Raw genomic sequence first — 25,465 nt, forward strand, 5'->3', positions numbered from 1 at the left:
GTTTCCGGCATTAGCAGGCAGATTCTTTACCACTGCACCACCTGGGAAGCCCAAGCGAAAGGTATTCTTGTGCATTTATCAATACTGCTGCTGCTGCTAAGTCGCTTCAGTCATGTCCGACTCTGTGCGACCCCACAGACTACAGCCCACCAGGCTCCCCCGTCCCTGGGATTCTCCAGGCAAGAACACTGGAGTGGGTTGCCATTTCCTTCTCCAATGCATGAAAGTGAAAAGTGAAAGGGAAGTCATTCAGTCGTGTCCGACTCCTAGCGACCCCATGGACTGCAGCCTACCAGGCTCCTCCATCCATGGGATTTTCCAGGCAAGAGTACTGGAGTGGGTTGCCAGTGGATACTAACCAGTTAGAAATGTCGGTGGGAAAACAATCTCATTCTTACTACTAGCAAAACCATAAAAAGTTAAGAATATAAATTTACCAAGTATTAGATATTCCCTGGTAAATTTATACTCCTAGCTTTTTATGGTTTTGTTAGTAGTAAAAATGGGATCCCCCCCCCCCCACTGGCATTTCTAACTGGTTAGTAAATGCAGGAGAAGACTTAATTTGGTATCTTTACTTTGTAATCAGCCAATTCTTTGGAAAAGGCTTCTATTTCATTCAATCTTCAGTTCAGATTTTTCAGTTAGACAATCACTTCTGCTGCATGTAGTCACTGTTTTTCTCCTACCTCCCAATATTTAAAAAGCTCCCCCTCCCGTTTCTGGTTTGTTTATAAACGCACAACTTCAGTGTTTTAACCCCCTTTTCTTGTCTAATTGCATTCACCAGACTTTCCAGCTGGCATCCTGGTCTTGCTCCTAACTTTGATGCAAACGTTGGTCTCACTAAAAAGCATAATGCAGGAAGGAGGATGCCCTGAGAGAGGTGTTCGCTTTCCCATAAAGGAAAAATCTGAAGAGAGCCCTTGTGAAGAGCGTATCAGAAAAGCCCAGGCTAGTGTGTGAGCCGACAAGGGGCTCCCGGGCCCCCTCCGCGCGGCCCACGCTCTGCTCTGCCCCGGGGGCTGAAGTTTCTCCCTGCGTTTCCGCTTGAACAGCATCCAGCTGCCTCGCCTTTAAAATGCCAGGACGGCCGCCGCTCCGCTTAGAGCCCCCTCTCGGCGGCTGGCCGGGGCTCGCCCGCGCCGCTGGGGCGCTGACTCAGCCGCAGCCCGCCCAGCCTGGCCTGGGCAGCGCCCCCCGCGCCTTGCGCCCCGCGCCACCGGCCAGCACGCGCCGCAGCGAGCGCACCGGACTGCCTCGCCAGGTAAGCACTGCGGGCGCATCCCGGGTCCCTGCGGGGCCGGGGCGCAACGCGGTCGGGGTACCGGGGCGTCGCGCGGAGCGCGGGGGGAAGAGGAGTGGACCCCGGCCGCGGAGCCAGCCGGCCAGCCGCGGGCAGAGGATCTGCTGGAGGAGATCCGCCGTCTCGAGGAGACCCTCACGGCCACCAGGGGCCGGGACCCCTCCCGGTGGCACGGCGCCCTGGGGTCGCCTGGATGGACAGGGGAGGCCGGACCGGCGCCGGCAGGTAGCAGCAGCTTGGGGCGGCCGGGGTGGGAGCCGCGCCGGCTCTGCGGTGCAGCAGCCCGTGTTCGGCTGCGGGGCTCGGGTCTCTAAAGCCTGGAAGAGCGCTGGGCTGTGTTCCAAGCACCGTCACTTTCTCAAGCTGTACCCTCTCCCTTCGGGGTCCTCGGCGCCTCTCCAAGGAGGGGTTTCGGAAGTCTGAGTTGAAACTGAATCAAAGTTGGAAATTTGTTCTCCTCAAGTTCATTGCCTAAAATTCAGTCCCTTCTTGTGGCTGACAGTAACCTGGAACAGATCCTTCTCAGTGTAGCTGATGAAGGTCACATTTGATGTAACTTTCTGGGGAAAGTTCTGTTGGCGGCAGCGTGTCTAAAATGTCAAGGCTCCTTCTGATTTTGTCCTCATCTGCAGCCTCATACAACGTTTCAGATATTTTTTTTCCCCACATCAGTGTAGAAGTGAAGAATGTGTCTGGGTGATTTGAGGGGGTGGGAGACAGAATGCATTAGGGAACTGAATTTTATAACTGTCTCTTGGCCCATAAGGAAAATTCTGGAAAGGAAAACCTGTTAGGAAAGACCAAGGTGATCCACCTTCTCACTAGATGCTCAATAAGGTCACAGTGTGGCTTTGGATCCAGAAATGAAGTCCCAGGCAGGGTCTCCAGTTTGTTTTCATGTTAGTCCACTTCTGCATCAACTTGCAGTGTCTTCTTCATCACCGTGGGGGTTTCCCTGAGCCTCCCCAGATTCCAGTCAGAAAAACTGTGTCTAGGATACAATCTTACTCCTTTCCATAAAGTATGGATCCAGTCAATTAGGGGTTCGATGCCTTGAGTCTCTTGTCCTATCCCTCTGTCTCCTTAATCCACCACTTGAGATGAACTGTAATGACCTGATCTGTGGTCTCTGCAAACCTGCACAGTGGATTTAGGACATCAGAAAGTCCAACATCCAAGGCCTTTGATGTGATTTACAAACTGGATTTGGATTACAGCAACATTTTCAGAGATGGCTAAACCTAAGACACGTAGCAGCTTTGAGGACACACAAGAAGGAAAACTGTCAAGTGCAAACTTACCCTGGAAATCTATTCTGAAAGCTATCACTTCACATGTATCCGAAAGAGATATTGTGAGTAAGCTGTCAGTTGATGCTGTATAATCTTTAACATATTCTTATTCCAAGTGATCAATTTCCTAGTCACTTTTTTTTCAGTTGTGTTTAATATTTCTGAACGCCATTCAAGTAACGAATGCCTGAAGTATAATGTATCTCTGCACCCAAATATGTTTGGAAATTTACTGCAAATTTCCAGCCATTAGATCATTAAGATGTACATTTTAGATAGACAATGTTATGGTAAAAAAAAAAAGGGTTTTAAAAGCAGTACGAACCTGAATTAGCCTGAAAAGAAATGTTCTATTCATTGCTTGAAAGTTGTGATTTAGAGGACTAGCTATCACTCTGGTGTATTTCCTTACAGGGTTAATGAAAAAGGCAGCCATTCCGAATATAATGCCCTGCTAGTTAATCTTTCTCCAACAAATATTTACACTACCAGGCCACACCATCACAGCACAGACTCAAAAGTTCCAGCCTAAGGTGGTTTGTGTAGTGTCATTTAGATTCGACAGTATTTCTATGATATAAGTGGAAAATGAAATGGTATCAAGGAAAATGTCCCTAAATTATCCTATCCGGCCACAATAGAAAGAACAGTGTTTATAAAATTGGCAAGGTTCCAAGACTCTGAGGCTAGTGCTATAATAAGTCCTGATGTGGAGAAAGACCGGAAAGGTTCTGAATTTTGGCATCAGAGGCTCTGGAATTGGTCCATGTCAGTGAATTTTTTAGATAACTGAAGTTCACATTAAAACATCAAACGTGGCAACATTTTCAAATATTTGACTTGTTTTGGAAGGAAATATTCCTCAAGTGCATTCTGTGCTTCTTACGATCAGAAAGCTTGATCGTTCTTGATGACTGGGGAGCAGTCCTGTGAAAATCAATTATCTTGTGTCCACACGGGAGAAGGAGCCCGGAGGCCTGCGTCTGATAGATCAGCATTTAGTCCCTGCTCTGCCTCTGGTCAGATGACCTTAATTTCATCGAGATGCCTTTTTGAGCTTCCGTTCTCACATTCATAAAACCCCGGGAGAAGCCATACTTGAAAGTCAGTTCCATTTGTTGGGCACTTACTGTATGCTAAGCATTTTCTACGTGCTGTCATTTAATTCCCGGAGTAACAATTATCACCCCCATTTTCCTGATGAGGAAACTTATAATCAGAGAAGCAACTTGAGAAGAGAATTACTCAAGGTTTATTCAGGGTAGGAGAGCTGGTCTTCCAAACTGAGATAATTTGATTTTTAAACCTGTGTTCTCCTCACCTATCATATGAAGTTGCTAAAAGGAAATCAGAACTCAGAGTCAACACTCAAAAAAATATATATATACGTATATAGCTGCCCTCAACTCTGATGACTGGTTCCACATTGTGAGAATGCAGTTAAATGAGGTCATTCACATTTGAGCCTGGGAAGTGGTCCCTCTCTAACCAATCTCTGCTACAGTCAATGACTACTCCAGGGAATCGTCTAACTCCTTCTGAGACTCTTTCCCTGTTTCAAACTTAGGAAGCTACTGCCTTCCTAGCTGGGTTGTTGTGGAAATCATATTTGGCGATATATCTCAAAGAGCCTAATACATAATGCATGCTCAGTCACTCATTCATGTCTGACTCTTGGCTCTCTCCATGCGATTTCCCAGGCAAGAATACTGGAGTGGGTTGCCATTTCCTCCTCCAGGGGATCTTCTCAACCCAGGGATCAAACCTGCGTCTCTTACATCGCCTGCATTGGCAGACAGATTCTTTACTACTGCACCAGCTGCGAAGCTATGCTTCTGCTGCATTGCAGGTGGATTCTTTTACCACTGAGCCATCAGGGAAGCTTCTCTAACACATAGTAGGTGTTTACAAAGGAAGTCCTTGTGGACCTCCCCTTCCAGAGTCTGCTTCTAGCTTCACCATGGACTTCAGTGCTCCATGGATTTCCTCTGTGTGTTCTCTTTTAAAAAGTTTTTTTTTTTCTTATTTTTTGGCCTCACTGTACAGCATCTAAGTTCCCCAACCAGGAATGGAACCCACACCCCCTGCAGTGGATGCACAGAGTCCTAACCACTCGACCACCAGGAAGGTCTCTCCTCTGTATGTTCTTGAACACATGCCCCTATGCTGGCCATTCCTGAAGGTGGTCCCTCCAGGGACGATGATGCTTGGAGCACTCCAAATGGAGCCCCCTTGGAAAACTTATTTCAAGGGATAGCATTCTAGCTGGGAAGAGGTTGAGGTGGGATCCCTGATCCCAGCATCCCCAGCCTGCCCCAACCATCTAAGAGGCCCCTCCTGTAGCATAGAAGGGGTGCCCAGCCAAACAAGCATCTTTCAGTGTGCCTGCAGCCTGCCCCCTTTATCATGACCTGCCTGCCTGCTGGCCCAGTGACAGAAGAGGGAATGTGCCCCCATGTCTCAGTAAACAACTGGCCTCAAGGCACACATTTTATGTTCGGTACGTATTCTTGCCTGGAACATGCCCTGGACAGAGGAGCCTGGTTGGCTACAGTCCCTGGGGTTGCAAAGAGTCGGACACAACTGAGCAACTAAACCATGTAGTTTGTACCTTGTAGTTTGTACTCCGTTCTGGGAATTTTTAAATATTTTAAAATTCTTTTGATATTTTTTATGCCTAAAGTATTTTTTATTAAAGCTTTCTTTAAACTATTTATTTATTTTTGGGTGTGTCGAGTCTTAGTTGGCTCAGTAGTGTGGGCTTCTCTAGTTGTGGCTTGCAGTCTTCACTGGCACCCAGCATGTGACATCCTAGTTCCCTGACCAGGGATTGAACCCATGTCCCCTACATTGAAAGGTGAAATCATAACCACTGGACCACCAGGGAAGTACCTAGTTTAAAGTGTTTTTAAGTATTTTATCTTACTACATAATGCAACTTTGTGTTACTATAAAGCAAGACAGCCCACCACCAACACCATTCTGGGAAGAGGTAACCTTCTGTTCTGGGCCACACTCTTGCATCCTCTGTGGTGTGCATGCCCCAGGGAGGGAAGCCAGGCTCCGGAAGGGTTTTGACCCTTCCTCTAAAAGATCTGACTCCTAATGCCTCGGCTCATAGAACCCCACAGACTCCAGAACAGCATTTCACCCTCAACCTTGGGACAGTATGACATAAAGAAACCCTGAGGTTCCCCTGCAGACTGAGCAAGATCCAAGAAGCAGTCAGTCCTGCAGTCCACGTCCGTGGCAGACACACGGGTTGAAATATGATGCTCTTTCCACGAACATGAATGTGGACATGAATTTTCATGCTCAGGTGGCCATAACAGATTGGCCAGAGGTGACATCTATTTGTCATCCAAAGGTAGGCATTGACAGTCAACAGGTGTCCTGGAAGTGCATGGTCTTCATCATCACAGCCAGCTCTCTTTGGGTACACTGACTTCTCCTTGGCTCAGGTTGAGCTCCTTATGTTCTAGAAGCTGCAGATAGATTGGACACGTCTGTCATGCCTCCTGTGCTTGCCCGGAGCAGACATTGCTGATCAATCATGACATCCTTTCCCATGCAGCCAGAATAAGGCCTCAGAATCCTCAACAACTGCCTGGAGTTGGCTCATAAAATGGTATTTCATTGGGCACTGTAGACAGGTAAAAAACCCTGATGAGTTTTAAGACACAGCAGTAAGATGACAGGGCTTCCCAGGTGGCGCAGTGGTTAAGAATCTGCTTTCCAGTGCAGGAGATGTAAGAGACTCAGGGTTTGATCCCTGGGTTGGGAAGATCCCCTGGAGGAGGGATGGCTACCCAGTCCAGTATTCTTGCCTGGAGAATCCCATGAACAGAGGAGCCAGTGGGCTACAGTCCATAGGGTCTCGAGAGTCGGATGTGACTGAGCACACCTACAGAAAATAAGATGACAGTCCCCTCACCTTCCTTAGGCCCCTCCTAGAAGCCCTGAGGACAGTGACAAAAATCTATCCCTTCGCAGCTCAACATGTCCCCAGACTTGCTAAGACGGAAGTGCCAGCTCTAGGTGGTAGCCTCTCAATCCTACTGATGCAGTGTTGTCGGTGGGCCTTGGGGAGGTCACCTTTGCCCACTTTGGGCTGCCTGCACTGAATCAGTTGTTTCTTGTGCAACCAGGACATCTGTGTTAATTTCCTAGGGTGTCATGATAAAGTACCACAGGCTGGGGGTGGGGCTTAAACAACAAGAACTTTTTTCTCTCAAGGCTGGATGTGAGAAGTCTGGGATCCAGGTGTCAGCAGGGCTGGTTTCTTCTGAGGGTTCTCTCCTTGGCTTGCAGACAGCTGCCTTTTCCCTGGGTCTTCATTTTGTCTTCCCTCTGCGTCTGTGTCCTAATCTCCTCTTATAAGAACCCCTTGTGTGTGTGTATGTGTGTGTGCGCGTGCGCTTAGTTGTGTCCGACTCTTTGCAGCCCCATAGACTGTAGCCCACCAGGCTCCTCTCTCTGTGGGATTTCCCTGGCAAGAATACTGGAGTGGGTTGCCATTTCCCACTCCAAGGGATCTTCCTGACTCAGGGATCGAACCCTCATCTCCTACACTGAGGCAGATTCCTAAGAACTGAGCCACCTGGGAAGCCCTGTAAAGACCCCAGTCGTATTGAATTAGGATCCACCCATATGGCTTCCTTTTACCTTTGTTACCTCTTGAAAGGCCCACATCTCCAAATACAGTTGCATTCTGAAGTCCTGGGAGTTAAGGTCTTGAACCTATGAATTGAAGGGCGCAGGGGACACAGTTAAGTTCATAAAACATCTGAGGGAATGATGTTTGAACTTGGCCTGTTTGAGAGGGTGTAGTCCAGGCTGGCACAGCAGTGAGGCCCCATACAGAGGCATGGCCTCTGTACCAAGCCCCAGGAGGGCATGAGTGGACCTGAATCCAGACCTCCATCAATACAACAGTTGCTCAGCTTCCAAGACAGCCCTCCTGAGAATTCCCTGGTGATTCAGAGGTTAAGAATCCACACTTCCAGTGCAGGGGGTGTGGGTTTGATCCCTGGTTGGGGAACTAAGATCCTACATGCCTCACAGCATGGCCAAAAAATAAAAATATTCTTTCCAAGACGGCCCTCCTGTTGGAAATAGTCTGCTCCTCGTATTGCTTTTAAAGATAGATTTGATATATATTTTTTAATATTTATTTATTTATTTTTGGCTGTTCTGGGTCTTTGTAGCTGCATGGGGGCTTTCTCCAGTTGCGGAGAGCGGGGGTTACTCTTCTTTGAGGTGCGCAGGCTTCTTATTGGAGTGGTTTCTCTGGTTGTGGTTTCTCTAGGCAGGCGGGCTTAGTTGCTCTAAGGCCTGTGGGATCTTCCTGGACCAGGAATTGAATGTATGTCTCCTGCATTGGGAGGCTGATTCTCAACCACTTGACCACCAGGGGAGCCCTCCCCTCTCTTATTAACTAATGCTCAGGAGGGGTGCTCCTGTCCAGTGGACCAGTGGACTGGCCCCCTGCATCAGGAGTGCAGAATCTTAGCCACTGGACCACCAGGGAAGTCCTGAGTCTAGATTCTCTTAATATGTCACTGCCTGCCTGGCCCTAGAGAATATCCCTGGCCTCTTGTCCAAGGCATTTACTGCAGCTCTTGGGCACTGACCTGTGAAGACTTTGCCATTGCAGGGTCCCACCTAGCCCACTCTTCTTCACTCACTCACCCAATGGCCACCCATGCCATCTCTTCTAGGGCTTCAGAGACGTGGCCCAGAGAACAAGCCAAGGTGACAGTGAACCAAGGGAATTCCGTGGGTGGTAAAGTGTTTGCTACCCATCGGGTTGCTGGGACAAATATCAACAGCCCCAGATATGCAGATGATACCACTTTAATGGCAGAAAGCGAAGAGGAACTAAAGAGCCTCTTGATGAGGGTGAAAGAGGAGAGTGAAAAAGCCGGCTTAAATCTCAATATTAAAAAACTAAGATCATAAATTCTCATCTGATCCCATCACTTCATTGAAAATAGAAAGGGAAAAAGTGGAAGCAGTGACAGATTTTCTCTTCTTGGGCTCTAAAATCACTGTGAATGGTGATTGCAGCCGTGAAATTAGAAGATGATTGCTTCTTGGCAGGAAAGCTATGACAAACCTAGACAGCAAATTAAAAAGCAAAGACATCACTTTGCTGACAAAGGTCCATATAGCCAAGGATATGGTCTTTCCAGTAGTCATGTACGGATATGAGAGCTGGACCATAAAGAAGGCTGAGCACCGAAGAATTGATGTTTTCGAACTGTGTTGCAGGCGAAGACTCTTGAAAGTCCCTTGGACAGTAAGGAGATCAAATCAGTCCATCCTAAAAGAAATCAGTCTTGAATATTCATTGGAAGGACTGATGCTGAAGCTGAAACTCCAATACTTTAGCCACCTTATGTGAACAGCTGACTCGTTAGAAAAGACCCTGATGCTGGGAAAGACTGAAGGCAAAAGGAAAAGCAGGCAACAGAGGATAGGACAGTTGGATGGCATCACCAATTTAATGTACATGAACTTGGGCCAACTCCGGGAGATGATGAGGGACAGGGAAGCCTGGTGTGCTACTGTCCATGAGGTTGCAAAGAGTCAGACATGACTTGGCAACTGAACAAAACCCATTGGATGGCTACTGCCACATGTGTAACTTCTCTAGCATATGTTGGAGAGATCTAACTTTGCATTTACCGACCTGGGAGCACTTACTGCAGCCCTCAATAACCAGGCCACATAGGAGACCCTGGAGGCTCCTGAAGCCAGGCCTTGCTGACTGTGATGACCCACACCTGTCCGGGGAAATAGGCAAGTGAACTTTACAGAGCCTCCTTCCTGAGTGAAGAGGAGGTGGCTGAAAGGAACTGGAGGATTGGTGGATGGAAGCTGCAGTTCATGAGATCACAGATGAAATCTTTGCCAAGCCCAAGGCTCTTGACCTCACCGTGTAGCAAAGATTGCATGTTCTGCAGACTTGTGGACACAGTGGGGGAAGGACAGGGTGGGATGTATGGAGAGAGTAGCTTGCATATGCATCACCATATGTAAAATAGATAGCCAGTGGGCATTTGCTGTAGGAGGGACACAGCTTAACATGGTGCTCTGTGATGACCTAGAGGGGTGGGATGGGGTCAGATGGGGTCGGGGGTGGGAAGGAGGTTCAAGAGGGAGGGGACGTGTGTATACTTATGGCTGATCCATGTTGATGTATGGCAGAAGCTAACACAATATTGTAAAGCAATTAAAAATAAATAAATGTTTAAAAAAAGATTGTAGAGTCTAACTCACAGTCTGCTTCTTTAAGCAACACATGCCTCTCAAGAGCGAAATCAAATACCTCCAGAGGTTGGGTGGGAGATGTGATGACTGAGGGAGGCCTGGTCCAAGATGATAGGGAGTGATGAGGACTGTGGAAAATGAGACTCAGGAACAGTCTGAAGGAGACACTGATGGGGGACTTCCCTGGTGGTCCAGTGGTTAGAATCTGCCTTGCAATGCAGGGGACGTGGGTTCAATCCCTGGTCACAGAACTAAGATCCCTTATTCCATGAAGCAACTAAGCGCGAGCACGGCAACGACTGAGCCTGTAAGGAAAGATCGCACATGACACAGTGAAGCTTCCGCATGCCACAATTAAGACTCAAGGCAGCCAAATAAATAAAATTTTTCTAAAAAAGGTGGGGGACCCTGGCAACTTAGCTCTGACTACACGTTGCAAGTTAAGAATCTACCTGCCAATGCAGGAGCCTCAGGAGACCTGGGTTGGATCCCTGGGTCGAGAAGATCCCCTGGAGGCAGGCGTGGCTACTCACTCCAGTATTCTTGCCTGGAGGCTTCCCATGGACAGAGGAGCATAGTGGGCTACAGTCCTTGGGGCCGCAAAGAGTCAGACACAACTGAACAGCTGAGCACGCATGCACACATTGCAAGGCAGAAATACAGGCTCAGGGCAGCAGGTCTGACAATCTTCCAAAAACAGAGATTCTGAATCTTATGTAAAATCTCCCAATGGCCAATTCTTTAAAATTAAAACAAAAGTAAACTCATAGCCACGCTGCAGCCCGAGCAGAGCATCCATGTGTGCTTATCTCCCACACTGGCAGGCAGGTTCTTTACCAGTGAGCCACTTGGGAAGCCCTTGAGCGTAACGTGTTTTTGCCCAAGTCTACCAGAGGATGCTGTTGTGACCTTGGACGTAGACACTATCTGGCGCTGTCTCATGGAATGGAATAGGAGGCCTGATTTAGAAAACAGACCATTCAGAGCTGTTCCGGAGAGGAGCAGCCAGACGGACCATGGCTTGGCAGCCCTACACTGCCCCAGGGTATCAGCCCTGAGACCTTCTATTATTGACAGATGATTCTTGCCTAGGCTCACAGGAGCCCCTGGTGGCCCAAGGGAATTTCTGCAGTTTCAAACTTGCCACCAAATCCCTGAAAACACCTATGCCTAGTCGCTCAGTTGTGTCTGATTCTTTGCGACCCCACGGACTGTAGCCTACTAGGCTCTTCTGTCCATGGGATTTCCCAGGCAAGAATACTGGATTGAGTTGCCATGCCCTCCTCCAGGGGATATACCCAACATAGGGATCGAACCTGCGTCTCCTGCATTGGCAGACTGATTCTTTACTGTCTGAGCCACCACGGAACCCCCCTGAAAACACAGTGAAGGGCGTATGGGGAGAAGGAGCTCCTTTCAGGACCCTTCCATCTCTCCTGCCTCTCAACAGAGCCAGTCACTTGGAGTGACCATGATGCAGTCATAATGCAGCCCCTGTCTCTCTTTAGGGTGTCCCTAAGTCTTCTCAACCTATGTCACATATAATAGTCTCACAGAGGGATCTGCCTGGATTGGAGGCTTCTCTGAGCCTCACTTTCCCCATCTATAAAATAGGCACACTAGCTGAATATGTTTATATGTGTATAAAGCAAACTAGAAGAATATTCATGGAAATGAGGGAAGTTGTTACTTCTGAGTATTGAGATTATTAATTTTTCTATAGGATTCACATTTTCTACAACCATAGTGAATTATCAGAAAAGCATGTAGTGGATATTTTTCTATGCCATGTACATATTTCTATAGCATAACGTAAAATTGCTATAAAATATCTTGTTGTATGGTCTTTACCCTAATTTTTAAAGTGCATTTTCCTACTGTGGGCATTGGGCTTATGTCTAGCTTTGTTTTGTAAGCACTGCTGCAATAAACTTCTGAAAGAAGTGAAAGTATAAGTTGCTCAGTCGTGTCCAACTCTTTGCAACCCCATGGATTATACAGTCCGTGGAATTCTCCAGGCCAAAATACTGGAGTGGGTAGCCTTTCCCTTCTCCAGGGGATCTTCCCAACCCAGGGATCGAACCCAGGTCTCCCGCATTGCAGGCAGATTCTTTATCAGCTGAGCCACCAGGGAAGCCCAAGAATATTGGAGTGGATAGCCTATCCCTTCTCCAGCGGATCTTCCCGACCCAGGAATCAAACCGGGGACTCCTGCATTGAAGGTGGATTCTTTACCAGCTGAGCAACCAGGGACAAACATAAATAAATAAATAATAAATACAATATGAATATGAGTCCCCATTCTGCCCACCTCCCAAGGGCTTTCTAGGAATAAAAATGGGATGTGGATGTGAAAGTGTGAGATGTGGATCAAGGCAAAAGACAGGCCAATATTGCATTTTGCAGATCTGGTTCTTTTTTAAAAAAATATTTATTTATTTGGCTGCACTGGGCCTTAGTTGCAACATGTGGGATCTAGTTCACTGACCAGGGATGGAACCCAGGCCCCCTGCACTGTGAGCATGGTGTCTTAGCCACTGGACCATCAGAGAAGTCCCTATTTGGAGAAAAAAATTTAACATACCTTGTAAAACAATTCTGAAGTTGAAGGAGGTAATTAAATATTATTATGGTGAACTAATATGAATTAAATATGATTACTGTCTTATAGGGCTTCCCAGGTGGCGTTAGTGGTAAAGAACCCACCTGCCAATGCAGGAGACATGAGACTCAGGTTCCGATCCCTGGGTCGGGATGATTCCTGGGAGAAAGAAATGGCAATGCACTCCAGTATTCTTGCCTGGAAAATTCCATGGACAGAGGAGCCTGGTGGGCTACAGTCCATAAGATCACAAAGAGTCAGACTGTCTTATAAGTGAATTCCTTAAAAGTCACTAAAGATAATAACAGAGTTGTAGTTTATATATGTTCATACCTGTGTGATACCCAAGGAACCAGTTTCTTTATTTCTAAAGCAGAGGTACCATGATTCTCCCTCACTTCCAAGACCTCGACCAGGGGACAGTGCATGAGCACTAAGTCTTTCTGACACAGCAGCTGGTACTGGCTGAATTCCAGCATTTCCCCCCTGTAGGGCTGGTCTCCCAGGGGCCTGTTAGGAACCAGGACCAAAAGGAGCAGAAAGCCAGGTTTCTCTTGCGGACTTGCCTACATCCCAGGATGTCCGGTTGACTTCGGAATCACGATGGTGGCTGCTAGAAAGAAAACAACATCCGTCATTAAGGGCTCCTTGAGCGTTTACATGCCTGTTTTATTTTCCCTTAAATGTGACATTTGCCACTGATTTTTATATCTTGTACAAAGTGCCGCCAATAAACAGATGCATTTTTAAAGAGCTCCCATCAGTGAATCAGTGAGACAAATTAGCTTCTAAAATCCTCCTTCCCTTAACAGATGTCTGGAAAGTCCTTCCAGACAGAAGGACTTCCAGAAGGGAGCCTTCATGGAGAGAAGTCTCACTTTACCAGGTGATCAGGAACTGATTCTGCTGCAGAGAGTGTGGCGTGATGTGTTCAGAGCTTCATCACAGTTTCACGGGTGTCAGTATTTCACGCCAGTCCAGTAAGAAATCAACAGGAGCCACATAGATGGCTTGGCCAGGCCATTTCAGGCTAGAAAAGCTCCCACACAAGACAATGGTGTGGAGTCCAATTTGGGGAAGTGGGGTGTCCAGGCCACTCAGGGGCCACGAGACAGGAAAGCACATGGGAAGAGATGGAGAGTGGGAAAGTGTCCGACGCTGACAGGGCTTTGGAAATAGACTAACCGGCGTTTGCTTAAGGAAGCAGGGACTTCCTTGGCAGTACAATGGTTAAGACTCCACCTTCCAATGCAGAGAGTGTGGGTTCAATCCCTGCTCAGGGAACAAAGGCTGCACATGGAGTAGTTCAGCTCCATCGCTCAGTCGTGTCCGACTCATTGCGACCCCATCCATGTACTATAGCATGCCAGGCTTCCCTGTCTATCACCAACTCCAGGAGCTTGCTCAAACTCATGTTCATTGAGTTGGTGATGCCATCCAACTTTCTCATCTTCTGTCGTCCCCTTCTCCTCCCACCTTCAATCTTTCCCAGCATCAAGGTCTTTTCCAATGAGTCAGTTCTTCACATCAGATGGCCAAAGTATTGGAGTTTCAGCTTCAGCATCGTCCATTCAATGAATATTCAGGGCTAATTTCCTTTAGGATGGACTGGTTGGATCTCCTTGCAGTCCAAGGGAACCTCAAGAGTCTTCTCCAACACCACAGTTCAAAAGCCTCAATTCTTTGGTGCTCAGCTTTTTTTTTTTTTCCCAGCTTTTTTTATAGTCCAACTCTCACATCCATACATAACTACTGGAAAAACCATAGCTTGGACTAGATGGACCTTTGTTGGCAAAGTAATGTCTCTGCTTTTTAATATGCTCTCTAGGTTGGTCATAGCTTTTCTTCCAAGGAGCAAGCATCTTTTAATTTCATGGCTGCAGTCACCATCTGCAGCGATTTTGGAGCCCCCAAAAATAAAGTCAGCCATTGTTTCCTTTGTTTCCCCATCTATTTGCCATGAAGTGATGGGATCAGATGCCATGGTCTTAGTTTTCTGAATGTTGAGTTTTAAGCCAAATTTTTCACTCTCTTCTTTCACTTTCATCAAGAGGCTCTTTAATTCCTCTTCGCTTCCTGCCATAGGGTGGTGTCATCTGCATATCTGAGATTATTGATATTTCTCCCAGCAATCTTGATTCCAGATTGTGCTTCATCCAGCCCAGTGTTTCTCATGATGTACTCTGCATACAAGTTAAATAAGCAGGGTGACAATATATAGCCTTGACATACTCCTTTCCTGATTTGGAACCAGTCTATTGTTCCGTGTCCATTTCTACTGTTGCTTCTTGACCTGCATACAGATTTCTCAGGAGGCATGTCAGGTGGTCTGGTATGCCCATCTCTTTCAGAATTTTCCACAGTTTGTTGTGATCTACACAGTCAAAGGCTTTGGTGTAATCAATAAAGCAGAAGTAGGTATTTTTCTGGTATTCTCTTGCTTTTTCGATGATCCAACAGATGTTGGCAGTTTGATCTCTGGTTCCCTTGCCTTTTCTAAATCCAGCTTGAACATCTGGAAGTTCACGGTTCATGTACTGTTGAAGCCTGGCTTGGAGAATTTTGAGCATTACCTTGCTAGCGTGTGAGATGAGTACAATTGTATGGTAGTTTGAACATTCTTTGGCATTGCCTTTCTTTGGGATTGGAATGAAAACTGTCCTTTTCCACTCTTGTGGCCACTGCTGAGTTTTCCAAATTTGCTGGCATATTGAGTGCAGAAGCACTTTCACAGCATCATCTTTTAGGATTTGAAATAGCTCAACTGGAATTCCATCACCTCCACTATCTTTGTTCATAGTGATGCTTCCTAAGGGCCAGTTGACTTCTCATTCCAGGATGTTGGCTCTAGGTGAGTAACACTCCATTGTGGTTATCTGGGTCATGAAGACCTTTTTTGTGTAGTTCTCCTGTGTATTCTTGCCACCTCTTCTTAATATCTTCTGCTTCTGTTAGGTTCATACCATTTCTGTCCTTTATTGTGCCCATCTTTGCATGAAATATTGCTTTGGTATCTCTAATTTTCTTGAAGAGATCTGTAGTCTTTCCCATTCTATTGTTTTCCTCTATTTCTTTGCATTGATCATTGAGGAAGGCTTTCTTATCTCTCCTTGCTATTCTTTGGAACTCTGCATTCAAATGGGTATATCTTTCCTTTTCTCCTTTGCCTTTAGCTTCTCTTCTTTTGTCAGCTATTTGTAAGCCCTCTTCAGACAACCATTTTGCCTTTTGTATTTCTTTTTCTTGGGGATAGTCTTGATCACTGCCTCCTGTACAATGTCATGAACCTCTGTCCATAGTTCTTCAGGCACTCTATCAGATCAGATATCAACACATGGTGCAGGATGTGGTCAAAAAAAAAAGAAAAAAGACTCAAAAGCCTGTCCATGACCACCATAAACACGTGAAAGCCAATACAGTGGAGTCTAAAGATCAAGTCAGACAAGCCGTGGTTTGAATTTTGCCACTTTATAGCCAGGGAAACCTTGCTACGCATGGCCTCTTTATACACAAATCATTGTGGACCATGTAAATCCACTCTACTAATTCAAACTGAATGTGTTTCCAACTGAACTTCTTCTTGGCCTAATCCCCAAAATGCTGCTGATTCTCAAAGGCCTTAGACTGGAGGGGACGTGAGCCCAGGGGTAGGGAGTTGGAGAAGAAAGAGGCAGTGTTCTTTAAAAAAAAAAAACAAACAAACAAGTTTATGTATTTATCTATTTATTTATTTATTTTTTGGGGTCTTGCATGTGTGTGTGCTAAGTCACTCAATCATGTTTTTTTACCCACCTGAGAAGGCGCAAAAGGGTTATGCTCCAGTGAGGCTTGAACTCACAACCTTGGCATTGCTCTGCATGTAGTACTGTACAAGTACTACCATGTGCTAACCTATTGTGCCACTGGAGCTCCTAGTTGTGGCCAAACTGGTCATGAGCATGGCGCCCTCGTGAATGAAATTAGCATCCTTATCATAGAGACCCCAGAGAGTTCCCTGGCCCCTTCCATCCTGTGAGGACGCAGTAGGAAATCTGCAACCTGACAAAAGGCCCTTACTTGTCCATGCGGGTACCCTGGTCTCAGTCTTCCAGCCTCCAGGAATGTGAGAAATACATTTCTGTTGTTTACACGCCACCCAGTCTGCAGGATTTTGTCATAGCAGCCAGAACAGACCGAGGCCTCAGCAAAAGATAAGTCCATACAGACAGCTGGTTGAGGAATATTATATAGTATTTGCCATGAGCCAGACATGTTTCTTTCTCTTTTTAAAATTAGTAATTAATTTGGTTGCTCCAGGTCTTAGTTGTAGCACAGGGGAAATTTAGTTGTGGCATGTGGGATCTAGTTCCCACACCAGAGAGTGAATCTGGGCCCCCTGTGTTGGGAGCACAGAGTCTTAGCCACTGGACCACCAGGGATGTCCCCAGATGCTTTTCTAAGTGCTTTGTGTATATATTAATTCTTCTTAGTTCTCATCAGCGCCCCTTGGGGTAGTTATTTCTGTTGTTCCCATTTTGCAGATGAGCAAACTGAGGCTCAGAAGGGTTCAACAGTTTGCTCCAGGCCATCATCATGAGGGGACAGAGATAGGTTCAAGCCTGCGAGAAGAGGAAGGTGTTGGCAGAGTGGTGCTGTGATGTTGGGGAGTGGGGGGTGGGTGGAGGGCTATCTAACTACCGAACTATACCAGGGCACCTCTGTGTGGCCAGGAGCAACAAACCAGGACATCCCAGGGAGGATGTCCAACTGGCTAGATGGGCCCTCAAGACAGAGGTCGGGCTGGAAATAGAAACAGGGACTTGGTTTCCCCTGCAGCCTTCCAGAGTGACGTGATGCTATGCACCCCCGCTGCACCCTGCCAGACGAGCTTACAACTAGGTTGTGCAGATGAACACGAGTTGGGGCAAGCTCATTCTGAGATGCTGAGCTGAAGCGGTCAGTCAGGCTGGCCAGTTCCTCTCCCTGGGAAACACATGTGCACCATGGTCGAAAGATCGGGGTGGGGGGGGCGGTGGTAGCCTCAGTCCTGAATCTCTTCTCTGACTCACACTGAAATGCACTTCAGGTACCCAAGAGAGAGAGCCATTCTCTAGGTTTCTGCTGCTCAGGTGTCTTACTGAGTCCCTGGAGGCACTGGGGTAACCCAACAGGATACCCTAAATGGAGCAACACAGGAGCCTGTACACTGGTTCTCCTTCTGCTTGACTAGATGAAGGTTCTCCTGCTTCATCATCTCCCCCTGACTCCACAGGGAAAAACAAAGAGCTGAGGGGCAGGGGAAGGGGATGGACTCTGGTTGCAGAGCACAGAGAGGCCATGCAACCTGACCAAAGACATACAGCCATCAACAGGCAGAGCCATTACTCATACTCCACGGGGATTACCCCTCAGCCTGCTGCTCTTTGCAGCTCACTGTCCCTGCCTCACTGAAGAAGGCCACAGCCAAGCAGCAGCCTTGTGTTCAGAGCTGACCTGGGGTATCCTAAACACTGTGGGGTGTTGGGGAGTGGACCAGTGAAGCTGCAATTGTGAAGAGAGGGGTATTAAGAAAAATTATTTATTTATTTTTGGCTGTGCTGGGTCTTTGTTGTTGCACCAGCTTTTCTCTAGTGTTGGAGAGCCGTGGCTATTCGCTAGTTGTGCGCAGGCTTCTCATCGTGATGCTACTGTTGTTGCAGAACATGGGCTCTACATTGTGGGCTCAGTAGTTGTGGCACCACAGGCTTAGTTACTCCAAGGCATGTGGGATCTTCCTGGATCAAAGATCAAACCTGAGTCCCCTGCCTTGGTAGGTGGATTCTTTACCACTGAGCCATCAGGGGAGTCCAAGAGGGACATTTTGACAGAGGCAATGTGACACAGCCAAAGCATAGAGTCCCAGTTTTGACTTTTAGATGTTGTGCATAATAACAGGCAGCCCATCTTGCTCTGTCCTTGACCCAGCTTCTGCCGAGACTCGCACCCACCCCTGACCCCCATCACCCTCCTCATTTAGCACATTGCCTGTTGTTGTTGTTGTTGTTGTTTAATATACATATGTGTGTGTGTATATGTGTATATATATTTAGTGATTTCTTTTCCAAGTTTCATCCAAATGCCCCCAGCCAGAGGATCAGCCTCCAAAAGGTCAAGTTTCCATATTCAACCCTTGTTACCACCCCACCTCACCGAGAAGTCTGCAAATGCATTGAAGGAAAAAGGCTGGTGGTCCTTGGTTTCTGGCTTCCACACAGTGCCCTGCACACAAGGACGGAATCCCCCATAACAACCTGCCTGTTTTCCTGGTGAGGACACCGGGGCTCAGTGACTTGCTCAAGGTCATTTGGACTTTCCATAGCAGTTTGCTCCCGCTCTGAAGGATGCCCGCAGGGGCATCATCGGTGCTCACAAACATCTTCACATGTGCAGAGGAGTCTTGCAGCTCCGATGCACACAGCCACTGTGGCTGCCTGCCTTGAAGGGGCCATCAATTTCAGGGAGATTAATTACTCCCGGGGACAGCCAAGTCAGTGTCCTGCAGCGTGCCTCTGCTGGTCTGAGTCATTTTGGAGACACTGGCTTGTGCAGCTCCCTTGAACCCCTCGTATCAGCAGGTGCAGCCAACGGAGTGCGGCCCCCAGCCCTCTGCTCCAGCCTGGGTCACTCAGTCATTGTGGGATGTCCCCTTGTCAGAGGACACCAGGTGATCTGCCGTGTGGTTGTCTGTGTCCCAGGGAACCCAGCGCTGAGAGCAGGTGTGCAGGCTGAAGGATGGGATCCAGTTTGCTCCTGCAGTCAGCGTGGGGCACTGACGCCTGTGGAGTGTATGTGTGCTCAGTCACTTCAGTCATGTCTGATTCTTTGTGACCCCATGGACTGTAACCCACCAGGCTCCTCTGTCCGTGGGATTCTCCAGGCAAAAATACCAGAGTTGATTGCCATTCCGTCCTCCAGGGCATCTTCCCGACCCAGGGATCGAACCAGTGTCTCTACGTTTCCTGCATCGGCAGGAGGGTTCTTTACCACTAGCACCACCTGGGAAGCCCTGCGACGTCTATGGAGGAAAACCATCAAAAATAAACACAACAGCGACTGTTTTCATAATGTGTTTACTCTCTGTTGGACACGCCACTTAGCACTTTTGACATATATCCTCATTTATTCTTCTCAGAGATCCAGTGAGATTTGTGGGCTATCATTATCCCCCTTTTAAAGATAAGAAGACTCATGTTTGAAGAAGTTATATCACTTGTCCAGGGTCACCTGGCCAGTAAGCCAGGTGGCCAGAATCTGAGTCTGGACATCTTGTTCTAGGACCTGAGCTTGTAACCACTTCTCTCCCCTTCTAAGAAAGGAACTTCATACAAGTGTCTGCTGTTTTCCCATGAGAAAGGGCTTTGAGATTTTAACTATAGTGGTGAGAATTAACAGCAGAAACGGCTCAATATACCTGAGTCAGCCTGCCTATTTGTGAAAAGACACCCCCTGCTGAGGCTTTGGGTGGAGGGAAGTGGGGAGGGGGAGAGGAAGACTGAGCAGAGCTGGTTGTATCACTTCCCTGCCAAGGACTCACTGCTCATCCATGTCGTGCAACCCAATTTCATTATGAGGAGATAAAAGGCCGATTCTCTCCCTTTATTTTTTTTAACAGATTTATTTATACTTATTTTTGACTGTGCTGGATCTTTATTGCTGCACAGGCTTTCTCTAGTTGTAGGGGCTACTCTCTAGTTGCAGTGTGAGGGCTTCTCACTGCAATTGTTTCTCTTGTTGCGGAGCACAGGCTCAGTAGATGCAGCTTAGCTGCTCCTTGGTTTGTGGGATCTTCCCAGACCAGGGATCAGATCTGTGTATCCTGCATTGGTGGCAGATTCTTTACCACTGAGCCACCAGGGAAGCTCTGATTCTCTTCCTTTAAAAGAAAAATCTGTTAAAGGCTCTTTGCTAGTGTTTTTTTTTTTTTTTAATTGGAGGCCACTTACTTTACAATTACATAAGGACACAAATGAAATGGCACTCAGATTAGAAATGTAGGTTCAATTTCCTAAACATCTCTTTGGCTACTGATCTGATGTAAGAGATTTAGATCACTCCAAATGAGTGAGATTTGTTAATGAGTTCTCTGTGCTTCAGGAAAAGAAGGGAGGGACAGAAAAGCCAGGGGTTTTCCCTTTTCCACTGACCTCTTTGTCCACACTTTGCTGGTCCTCACTGCCACTGCTCTAGTTCACAACCCTCACCATCACTCTGCTTGTTGACGGTATGTCTTTAGGTGTTCAGTGTTCCAGGCAGATTGCACCCCATTCCTCTAGCCTGGCTGTCCCCATGCCCGCCCTTCAAACATAGGAAGGTAGGCACTCCTCAGAGTCACTGTGGATCCCCACTTCCAATCCCACTCTGGTCCCAGAAGCATCACACCATCTATGTGCCCAAGACTGGGACATAATCTCATGAACTGCTTAGCTCAGTAACCAAAGCAATCCATTGTTATTGCTTTAACAACAACCATGAATGGAAACCCTATTCCAAAATAGAAACTCTGTACAGGTATTGGCCGTGGCTGCTCTCAATGTGCACAGACCCTTCCCTGGTTGCAAGAAAAGAAGTATTTTTACCAAGTTAATGGGATTTTCTCTTTCACCTTCACCTGATTCATCCTGGACAACAATCTGCTGGGGAAGAGATTAGAATGCTACCGGCGGCATGCAGAAAGGAAGGCCACACTCATATTCAGTTCCTGACACAATCAAAAATATGATTATGCAGCAGAATAATAGCCTTGCAAGCCAGGCTATTTTCCTGAGAAGAAATTTTCCAAACTCCCTTATTTTCTTCTTTATTTAGCATCTCACAAACCAATTTAGAGGACTTGGCTCATAAATTTCTCCTGTGGCTTAGAGCCTTGTCCATATTCTTAATGAGATATTAGCTGCATTCAAGAAGGAGAATTAGACCCAGGGGAAGTAAAATTAAAAAAAAAAAAAGAAGGCAGGACAAAAAAAATGGCAGACAAAATGGAGAAAGAGAGATTGAAGGTGATGAGATGTGTCCCCCAACTTCTCTTCTCACTTGGACTTGGAGGGGCAAGGCGCATTAGATAAGTTGAGGGATCACTGAGGACTGGGGATCCCCGCCCCTTTAGGATGGTGGGATGGACACAGAGAAGTAGTGGTCAGACTTCAAAGCAGAATTAAACTTGAAATCAATAACAAGAAGGCAATCAGAAAATCTCTAAATGCTTAGAAATTAAGCAACACACTTTGAAATACCTATAGGTCCAAGAAGAAATTGCAATGTAGATCTAAAAATATTTCGAGGACTTCCCTGGTGGTACAGTAAATAAGAATCCATCTGCCAATGCAGGGGACACGGGTTTGATTCCTGGTCTAGGAACATCCCGCATGTCTCAAAGCAACCTAAGCTGGTGCACCACACTACTGAGCTTATGCCCTGGAGTCCAGGAGCTGCAACTACTGAAGTCCATGCACCCGAGAGCCTGTGCTCCTCAACAAGAGAAGCCACCATGATAAGAAGCCCACACACTACAACGAAGAGCATATCAGGCTGTCCACAACTCGAGAAAGCCTGCGTGTAGCAGCAAAGATCCAGCACTGCAAAAATAGACAAGTAAACTTCTAAGTAAATACAAACTTAAAAAAAAATGTTTTGAGCTTGTGGGTTACAGCTAAAGCACTACTTATGGGAAAATGTATAGCTCTAAACGCACAGGTTGGAAAAGAAGAAAGGTCCAACATCAGTGATGTATGCTTCCAACTGAAGAAGGTGGAAAATGAATGGCAATATCAAAGGAAGGTTACAGGAAAGTCAAGGTAGATCTCAATTAGATAGATAGCAAACATACATCCAAACCATCAAACCCAAACATGCATTTTGAAACATGCAGTTAGAATTGATAAACTGGTAAAGAAACAGAAAGAAAATGCTAATTACTGATAACAGGAATGAATGTGGAATCTAGAAAAATAGTATAGATAATCTTATTTGCAAAGCAGAAATAGAGACACAGACATTGAGAAATGTATGGATACTAAGGGTGGCGGGGAGTGGATGGGATGAACTGGGAGATTGGGAATGATATTATTGACTGATACTACTGATCCATCATATCAATACTACTGACCTGTAGTATCAATACACACTATGTATATAATAGATATATGTATATACATACATATATATATACGTATATACGTATATATGCATACATGTATTCCTAACCCAGGGATCAAACCCAGGTCTCCCACGTTGCAAGCAGATTCTTTACCAGCTAAGCCACAAGGGAAGCCCTGTATTTTTACACTATGTATAAAATAGATAACTAATGAGAACCTACTGTATAGCACAGGGAACTCTACTCAGTGCTCTGTGGTGACCTAAATGGGAAGGAAATCCAAAACAGAGGGAGTGTATGTATTTGTGTGATTGATTCACTCTGCTGAGTAGCAGAAACTAACACAACATTGTAAAGCGACTATTCTCCAATAAACATTAGGAAAAGAAAATGTGGGAGGAATTAAAGGGCTGCATTACAATAGATCCTACAGATATTACAGAATAGTAAGAGAGGGGTATTAACAAACAACTTGCGATCAATTCGACAATTTGAATGAAGTGGACTTGTTTAAAAACACAGCTTACCAAACATAGAGGTCCCAGTGAGGTGGCTGTGGAGTTTGGCTTTCTCCAGCTCCTTGGTTTCTGGGTATCCTTGGAGCCAGCACTGAGGCTCATCACCCTCTTTTGGAGCTGCACAGCCATCAGGCGGATGGAGAAGATAGGAGGGCTCAGAGAACCTTCAGCCTCGGCAAGCTGGTGGTAAGCCGTGTCAACCAAAGAACCGCAACACCAGCCTCAAGTTACTGAAGCCAACAGCTTGAACAGAGAAGAGCTGGGGGTCACAGAAAACAGGTTGACCAGGAGACACAGAATCCACAGCCTCTACCTCCCTGGAACCCAGGTACCACCTTCTGTGTGTGCTCATTAACTCAGTCCTGTCCAACTCTTTTGCCACCCCATGGACTATAGTCTGCCAGACTCCTCTGTCCATGGGATTCTCCAGGCAAGAATACTGGTGTGGGTTACCATTTCCTCCTCCAGAGGATCTTCCTGACCTGGGGATTGAACCTGCATCTCCTATATTGGCAGGTGGATTCTTTACCACTGAGCCACCTGGGAATCCCAGTATATAAAGTGAGCAATGACTTATTCAATTCATTAATGAAGGGACTATCAGGCTGATAAGGGTGACTCCAAGAGAATTGGAAAAAGTAAATTGTTCCAAGTCCCTGAAAGCAAGACTGCTTGAATACAGTTGCTGATGTACAGGCAAAATTTCTAACGTGCTACAGAGCAATAAACTGTAACCTTTGGGGTGATTTTTTCTTCCAGGCAAAATTCTTTGCCTTGCTACTGGCCAAGAATCATATGCATTGCTATCAGTTTTCCACTGATTACATCCACTCTTCAGATCTGTAAACTAGTCTAATCAATAAATAGTAAGGAGTGGACCCAGCAGATGTGCACTAGCTGAAGTGGTGCTCCTGGCTCCCCACTGCCTGTGCACAGTGGGCAGGGCACCCAGATACCACTAAACATCCTGGGGTGTGACCTGTGAGAGGCACAAGATCCCAGGGGTGGGAGGAAGTGAGACCATGGAGGAGGACCTGGAAATAGGCAAAGCCCATCGTTCCAAACGTCCAGAAGGGACCAGGAACACTCCAGCAGTCGCCTTTCCAGGAACAGAAGCCAGCAAGGATCCAGAGGGGGATCTGAAGATCCTTCTTTTCTACCACTAGGATGTCCTAACCCCTCATATAGCCAGGATCAGCTGGAGGAAGAGGAGGGAAGAGAGAGAACTCAGAGAGCCTGCTCATTTACATAAAAATGCGGGCCATTGAGCATCACTGACTCCATGGTAATGAATTTGAGCAAATGCCAGGAGATAATGAAGGGCAGGAGAGCCTGGCATGCTGCAGTCCATGAGGTCGCAAAGAGTTGGGCACGACTGAGCGACCGAACAACAACATCAACAACAATGGACCATTGAAGTCAGTCTCCATGCGAAGTAGACAGTTAAATGACAGATAAAGAATGAATGGAGGAAACTGAAAAGCTGAAGCAGAAGACTGTGATATTTACAGTGGAAGATGTGATATTGTTGATGAGTCAGTGTCCCCGGCTGCTCACCAAGGTGGGTGCCTGTGAAGGACATTCAATCTGCTGCAGGAAACACAGGGACATTTTCTTTGCATGTCAAGTTTACTGTGTTTGATTTGTTTTTCTTTGTAACATTAAGGAAGGAGCTGGAATTCAAGATTTGGGGGAAGCACGAAGGAGATTATGTATTTCACAGAATAGAGGTTAAATTTAAATAGAATGTGCTATGCTCACTCAATAAAACTCAGTAAACCATGATCCCCAGAAATAAGATACAAAGACTAGACTGGTTAATAGACAAAAGAGCAAAGATATGGGTGAAAGTGAAGGTGTTAGTCATTCAGTTGTGTCTGACTCTTTTCGACCCCATGGACTATAGCCTGCCAGGCTGCTCTGTCCATGGAATTTTTCAGGCAAGAATACTGGAATGGCCATTTCCTTCTCCAGGGGATCTTCCCAACCAGGAATTGAACCTGGGTCTCCCATATTGCAGGCAGATTCTTTACTACCTGAGCCACCAGAGAAGCTCTCAAAAAAGATTGGGTGGGAGGGAGACAAATCTTGCTCATTTCAAAATGAAGAACTGATTACGTTTTTCCTTCTCTGGTTCTTTACATCCACTGAAATTACCAAAGAAATAAAATGTGGACCAAATGGGTACTTCTCTTGTGGTCCCCTGGTTAAGAATCTGCCTTGCAATGTAGGGGACACGGGTTTGATCCCTGGTCGGGGAACTAAGATCCCACATGCTGCACTACAACTAAGACCTGATGCAACCAAATACACAAATTAATTTTTTTTAAAAAGCTGACAAAACGTAGACACAGACATCTG

General features: G+C 46.5%; 1 protein-coding gene across 1 annotated transcript in view; it reads left to right on the forward strand.

Annotated features, from left to right (window-relative positions):
- The first annotated feature begins 832 nt into the window (after nt 1-832).
- CTXND1 (cortexin domain containing 1) overlaps nt 833-25,465 on the forward strand; it is a 40,932-nt gene continuing 16,299 nt past the window's right edge. The window contains exon 1 of the mRNA XM_081546747.1: nt 833-1,267. The gene's annotated coding sequence lies outside the window, so the exon portion shown is untranslated. The remainder of the gene's footprint in view (nt 1,268-25,465) is intronic.

Source organism: Giraffa tippelskirchi, chromosome 12 (genome assembly GCF_054371585.1).
Source record: "Giraffa tippelskirchi isolate mGirTip1 chromosome 12, T2T-mGirTip1v1.2.pri, whole genome shotgun sequence".
Lineage (NCBI taxonomy): Eukaryota > Metazoa > Chordata > Mammalia > Artiodactyla > Giraffidae > Giraffa > Giraffa tippelskirchi.